This window comes from Chrysochloris asiatica, unplaced genomic scaffold (assembly GCF_000296735.1).
Source record: "Chrysochloris asiatica unplaced genomic scaffold, ChrAsi1.0 scaffold00036, whole genome shotgun sequence".
In the NCBI taxonomy this organism is placed as follows: Eukaryota; Metazoa; Chordata; class Mammalia; order Afrosoricida; family Chrysochloridae; genus Chrysochloris; species Chrysochloris asiatica.
In genome coordinates this window covers 19,206,106-19,213,485 of record NW_006408554.1, presented here as the reverse complement: position 1 = coordinate 19,213,485, position 7,380 = coordinate 19,206,106, and the positions used below count along the sequence as shown (strand labels likewise).

General features: G+C 37.3%; 1 pseudogene; it reads left to right on the top strand.

Moving 5' to 3' along the window:
• The first annotated feature begins 1,046 nt into the window (after nt 1-1,046).
• The window catches only part of LOC102841051, a 21,810-nt pseudogene continuing 15,476 nt past the window's right edge, over nt 1,047-7,380 (top strand).

Genomic DNA, 7,380 nt, shown 5'->3' with positions numbered 1-7,380 from the left:
GTCATTTCACAGCTCGCCTGGTTTTTGGTCACTAGTTCAATACATCAAATCTATTTTTGAAGTAGTTTAAATTCATGTGGAATATACTCAAGATTGTATTTTGGCTCTCATAAACTTGTTTTAATTTTCTTCTGCCTCATCTTGGACTTGCAAAGGAGCAATTAAAGGTCTATTTGTCAGTCAATCTCTGTCCTTATTTTGATTAATGATATAGAACTTCTCCATGGACTTTCTCACAGATGTAGTTGATTTTATTTCTGTGTATTCTTTACAGACTAGCCTACATGTAGAGGTGTTGTTAATTGAAAAATGATGTTTGCAGTGAATAAGTAGTTGATCTTACAAAATTCCATCATGGTCTCTCCAGCATAGCTTCGATCACCGAGGCTGTATTTTCCAACTGTTGATCCTTCTTTGTTGCCAACTCTCACTTTTCGGTCATCAGTTCATCAATCATCCAGTTATCAATGCATCTTGATTGTATATGTAATCAACTTCTAAGTACAGAAAAACCTTCAATTTTTTCATCTTTGGCATTAATTTCAGAGGATATCCCAAGTATGCAGATAGATAAATAGATGCTGTTGTTGTCATGTGTTGTTGAGTCAGTTTCAACTCATAGCAATTCTGTATAGGGTTTCTTACAAGCAGCTGGTGACTCTGAGTGGCCAACCTTGGGTTTAAACTGACCTTGAGGTCTAGTGCTTATCTTAGAGCAGGACACCAGGACTCCAGATAGATAGACAGAAACCTGACAAAAAATTGGGCTAAAATTTTCAGAAATACATGTTTTCTTTGAGATTGTTAGCAGATAAGCAAACCAAAGTTCGCAATACACTTTTCTATCTATGTTGCTATTATCTGAGGAAAATAAATATTCTCAACAGTATTTGAAACAAAAAAATAAGACATCTGGTTCTGTGTTTTCTCCTCACCAATCCTATCCTCACTACATACTCCCTTCTATACATTTCTTGACACAAAATAAAATGAGCAAGTCCCTATTTTTCCAAACGAACAGATACTCTTCCTGGTCTTTGACTAACATGGCCACCAGTTATATCTGGTTAATTGCAAAGGAAGGTAAGACTACCTGAACCTCTTTCAACAGGATAAGTAGAACTTACTGAGCTTAGTAAGTAAAATTTGATGTAGACAAATTTTAGCATGTTGCATAATGAAGTGACAGCATACATGAGATCAGTATTTTCCTGCATTAATTATTACTCTAAGAACATTTCAAACAATGACTGATGTGTACCTAACTGGACAAAGACACATCCAAAAAATTCACTGTCAAGTATACTTAAAACTTCAAACTGTCAACTTAAAAACGGTTCTGTATTGATTGGCGGTGGTGGTGGTTGTCCACTGAGTTGGTTCTGACTTTTAGTGACCCTGTTTAGGGTTTCTGAGGCTGTATGTCTTTATGGGAGCAGAAAGCCTTTCTTTCTCCTGCTAAGTGACTGGCAATTTCAAGGTACTGATGTTGCAGTTAGCAGCCCAGCTCATAATCTACTACATTACCAGGGCTCCTTATGTTTTGATCACTATCCTAATTATCAAAAGATTTTCTTTTCATACCTTAATGAAGCCCTTGAGGGTTGCAAAAGTTAAAGGCTCAAGTCCACCCAGAGTTGTCAGACTAGTGATTTACTCTGGAAAATTCTGCCATTGAGAACTCTATAGAGCACATTTCTACTCTGACACATCTGGGGTCGCCATGAATCAGCACCAGCTCTATGGTAACTGGTAACATGGTCACAGAATTAGACTCTAAATGTTAGTACTCAGTGTCATAGAACATTAAAGCTGAAAGAAACTTGAAAAGTTCAGAAAAGTTACAGGGGTCATGCCCAAGATGACACAGCTCGTTAGCAACCAAGTTACTGCCATTGAATAGATTCTGACTTATAGCAAGACTACAGGGTAGAGTGGAACTTCCCCAGAGAGTTTCCAAGGTTGTTAGTCTTTATGGAAGCACACTGCTACATCGCTCTTCCACATGGTAACTGGTGGGTTTGAACTGCCAACTTTTCAGTGAGCCATCAATTGCTTAATGACTATACCACTAGGGCAAAAGTTAGCACTAGCTACCTGTTAGAACAAAACCTATTATACATACAGCTTTTTACTGACTTTATTTATTTTCCAGACTGTATCAGTTAGTAATTAAGTAGTTTTAAGTACCACGCTATCACTCACTCAATTTGAATAATGCCACCCATTGGTGTATGTCTGTGTTTCACAAATAGAATATACCCTGGCTCTCTGGTTTGATTATAGGAGTAAAAAGATATTTGAGGGGAAATACACTAATTCCCAATGGTTTTTGAATGTTTACACAGTATTACACCTTATTTTGTAATATTTTTTTTATTCCTTACTAAAACTACATGACTTATTTTTAGGTATTAATTTGATTTTAAGAGATATTTCATTCTGGACATTATTTAGATATTATAGAAAACTTGTTGTGATTCAACATTCTGAAGATCAGAATGTCTGAACATTGAGGTTTTCCATTTTTAAAATTTAATTGCTTATTCTAAGAACTTGGCTTTTTGGGTTTTAAATCACTTGCTATAACAGATACATCTCAAGGAACACTCAAATTAGGTTTGGGAAAATTGGAATAAATATGTTTTCTCATAGATGCACACAATGATTCATATGAAGCAAAGTATTTGTAAAGTGAACAAAAAATCACTTATGTGCTGATTTTAATTGTGTATCTTATTATTTCAAGTTTACTTAAAGAGAAAGTAAGCAATTATAGAAAATATTTATGATAAATTTTAATTCCACATAGGTGGCTGAGAAAAATGAAACATTATGAGTTTTATTTGTTGTTATTGATTTTGCTAAGGGCTTTCTAGTCAGTTCTGACTGATAGCAACCCTGTATAGGGTTTCCAGGAGCGGCTGGTGAGCTTGAACTGCTGGCCTTGCAGTTCAAAACAACCTTGCACTACAGCACATTAATTCACAGTGCCTCACCAGGATTTCTTTGATCATGTGAAACCACATAAAATTTGAGCTTAAAATTAATATTTATTAAAGGAGCTCTAGTAGTGTAGTGGTTACAAATCGGGCTGCGAACCACAAGGTCAGCAGTTCAAAACTACCAGCTGTTCCGCGGGAGAAAGATGAGGCTTTCTGCTCCCGTAAAGATTTACAGCCTCGGAAACCCTGTACAGGGTCGCTATGGGTCGGTACCGACTCGACGGCACTTAACAACAACAACAAATAATTATGAACTTCTGTAAAAACTTGATTATAAACATTTAAAAACTAAGACTTCATGCATTTTGTAATCCATATTTGATAGAAAGGACAATGAGAGCTAGAGAAATAGCATAACTTAAAATCATGTAGCTACCTGATGTCAAGCTTTTGTTGTTGTTGTTATGTGCCATTGAGTCGGTTCCGACCCACAGCGACCCTGTACAGGGTTTCCGAGGGTGTAAATCTTTACGGGAGTAGAAAGCCTTATCTTTCTCCCGCGGAGCGGCTGGTAGTTTCGAACCGCTGACCTTAAGGTTCGCAGCCCGATTCGTAACCACTACGCTACCAGAGCTATACTAAAACCCAAATGCAACTTCCATTTTATGACCGTATGCTACTATTGCTGTTAAGTGCCATTGAGTCACTTGTGACCTAGAGCGACCCTGTATAGGGTTTCTGAGGAGTGGCTGGTGAGCTTGAACTGCCGACCTTGCAGTTCAAACTGACTTTGCAGGCCAGCAGGGTATTAACACACAGCGTCACATCAGGACTCCATTATATTGAACTTTCTGCCTTGAAAATCCACAAAGATTTAGAAAAAGTTGTAAATCATGACCTACAGTTTTATTATTTTCAACCATATATAAAGGCGAAAAATATCAATTATTCTAAAATCTATGACCAAATTAATTAGTAATGATTTTTTGTGTGTGACGTAAAAAATTACAGGCACCCTCACTTTCTCAACTCATTGTATCTAGGAATATGAGAAAGTAGTAGTCTAGCATTTCTGACATTGAAGATTGAATATTATGATTAAAGAGAAGAAACCATTGTTGTTGTTAAGTACCGTGGAGTTGGTACCGACTCATAGTGACCCTGCACAAGGTTTTCGAGGCTATAAATCTTTACAGGAGCAGAAAGCCTCATCTTTCTCCCATGGAACAGCTGGTAGTTTCAAACTGCCGACCCTGAGGTTAGTAGCCTGATTCGTAACCACTATGCTACCAGAGCTCCTTGAAGAAACCATTAGGTATCGAATATATGTTGAAATCTTACCTTTTAGTTCACATTTAGGTAAAAAAAAACAGCTATACCATTGGGGAAATAATAGTGAAATCCTATTGAGTAAGGTAAAACCAATTCCATGACAAAAAACAATATTGAAATTTTAAATGAAAAGAAAATAATGAAATAACAAAATGAAGGAAAATAAGGGTTAGTAGCAACATTGGCTGCTTGTATGTTAGTTTGTCCTACTAACTAGCTTGTGTGCTGCTGTGATGCTGGAATTTTGCACTTCAAACTTGAAGTCGACTGTTTATCCGATAGTGCCACACTAGCTCAAAATATGACTGGGGATTACATTAAAACATCTTTCAGAAGGAAGCAAAAGTTCATTAAAAAGACAAAAAAGTAAGAAAAGACCAAAATGGATGTGAGAAGAGACTCTGAAACCTGCTCTTGAGCACAGAGATGATAAAGCAACCAGAAGAAATGAGAAGGAAAAAAAGAGGAACAAAATTTCTAAGGGCAGCTTGAGAAGACAAAGTCAAGTATTACAATGCAATGTGCGAAGACCCTGCATAAGCAAACCAGAAGAGAAGAACAAGGTCAGCATTTCTCAAACGGAAAGAGCTGAAATAAAAATTCAAGCCTAGACTTGGACAAACTATTGAATGATGCAGAAAGTATCAAAAGAATCTGGAAGGAATCCAGTCCTAGTAGTAATAAAAAAAAAAAAAAGTTGATGTTCAACCATTTCTAGAGGTAGCAAAAGATCAAGAAACAATGGTACTGAACAAGTCTAAGCAGCACTGAAGGCATTGAGGAAAAACAAGGATCCAGGAATTGATGGAATACAAATTGAAATATTATAACAAAATGTTGCAACCATGGTGACAATCTTGCTTAACAATGCCAGGAAATTTGGAAGACAGCTACCTGGCCAACAAAATGGAAGATAACTGTATTTGTGCCCATTCTGACCCGACAGAATGTGGAAATCATGTAGCAGTGTTATTAATATTACAAATAGTAATGTTTTGCTGAAGGTAATTCGTGGTTTTTATAGTACATCAACAGAGAACTGTCCAAAGTTCAAGCTGGATTCAGAAAGGGATGTAGAACTAGGAGTATCATCACTGATGTCAGATGGATCTTGGCTGAAAGTCGAGAATACCAGAAAGATGTTTACTTTTTCTTTATTTACTGTGTGTAGTTCATAAAAAAACAAAACAAAACAAAACAAAAAACTATGAATAACATTGTGGAGAATAGGTATTCCAGAACACTTAATTATATACTTAAGAGGACTCTGTACATAGACCAAGAGGCAATTGTTAAAAAAGACCAACAGATACTGAATAGTTTACAATCAGGAAAGATATGTGCCAGGGTTGTATTTTTTCACCATACTTAGTTTGTATACTGAACAAATAATCCAAGAATATTGATTATATGAAAAACTTGGCATTAAGATTGAAGGATGACACATTAACAATCTGTGATATGCAGATGATAGAAATCAAAATCGTCACAACTGGAACAATAAATATTATCATGGTAAATGGAGGAAAGTTTAAATTTGTCAGATTAAATTTTTCTTAGATACAGAATCAACACACATGGAAGCAGCAGTCAAGCTATCAAATGATAATATTGCATTAGGCAAATCTGCTGCACAAGACCTCTTTAAAGTGTTCAAGCGCAAAAATGTCAGTTTGAAGATTAAGGGATATCTGGGCTAAGCAAGCCAGGACAGTTTCAATCACCTCATATGCATATGAAAGTTGTACAGTGAATAAGGAAGACTGTAGAAGAATCTATGCGTTTGAATTATGATGCTGGAAAAGAATATTTAAAGTATCCTAGACTGTCAGAAGAATAAACAAATCTGTTCAAAGAAGTACAACCAGGTGCTCCTTAGAGGCCAGGATGGTTCTAAGACTTCCTCTCTCATATTTCAGACATGTTATCAGGATGGATCTCTCGCTTGAGAAGGACATCATGCATAGTAAAGTGGAGAGTTGGCAAAAATGAAGAAGACCCCCCCACAATGACCCAGTGGTAGTGGGCTCAAGCTTAATAACAATTATGAGGATGGCACAGCATCAGGCAATGTTTCATTTGGTTTTGCTTGGGGTCACTGTGTGTCAGAACTGTCTCAACAACAGTAACAACATGGGCTACCCATCTTTCCTTTTCTAATACAGTTTAGTGTTGAGAGTATGGATTCCTTGAAAGCTGTGATACAATTTAAGTGAAATCTTGTTGTTATTGAGTGCTGTCAAGTCGGTACCGATCCATCATGACCCTGTATAGGGTTTCTGAGTAGCAACTGGTGAGTTTGAACCTCCAACCTTGCAGTTCAAACCAATTTTGCAGTCCAGCACATTAACCCACAGTGCCACACCAGGACTCCTTCAAGTGAAGTGTTGTTGTTAGGTGCCATCGAGTCGGAACCGACTCATAGCAACTGTGTGTACAGCAGAATGAATCCAATCCGGGGCCAACCTCACTACTGTTGCCACACTTGTGTCCATCGATGCTGCCACCTGGCTAATCCATCTTGTTGGACATCTTCATCTTTTTCTCCGACCCTCCATCTTACCAAGCATGATATTCTTCTCCAGTAACTGTTCCTCCTGACAATATGTCCAAAGTATGAGAGATGAAGTTTGGCCATCTTGGCCTCTAAGGAGCACTCTGGCTGCACTTCTTCCAAAATGGATCTATTGGTTCTTTTGTCAGCCCATGACACTTTTAGTATTCTCCTTCAACACCATAATTCAAAGGCATTAATTCTTTTACTATCTTCCTTATTCATTTTCCAGCCTTCGCATCCATATGAGGTTATTGAAAATACCATGGCTTGGGTCAGGCGCACCTTAGTCCTCAAGCTGACAGCTTTACTCTTCAACACTTTAAATAGTTCCTGTGCAGCAGATTTGCCTAATGCATTACGTTGTCTGATCTCATGACTGCTGTTTCCAGAGTGTTAACAGTTGATCCAAGAAGAATGAAGTCCTTGACAACTTCAATCTTTTCTCCATTGATAAGAATGTTGTTTATTGATCCAGTGGTGAGGATTTTTGTTTTCTTGACATTGAGATGCAATCCATAATGAAGGCTGTGTTCTTTGATCTTCATC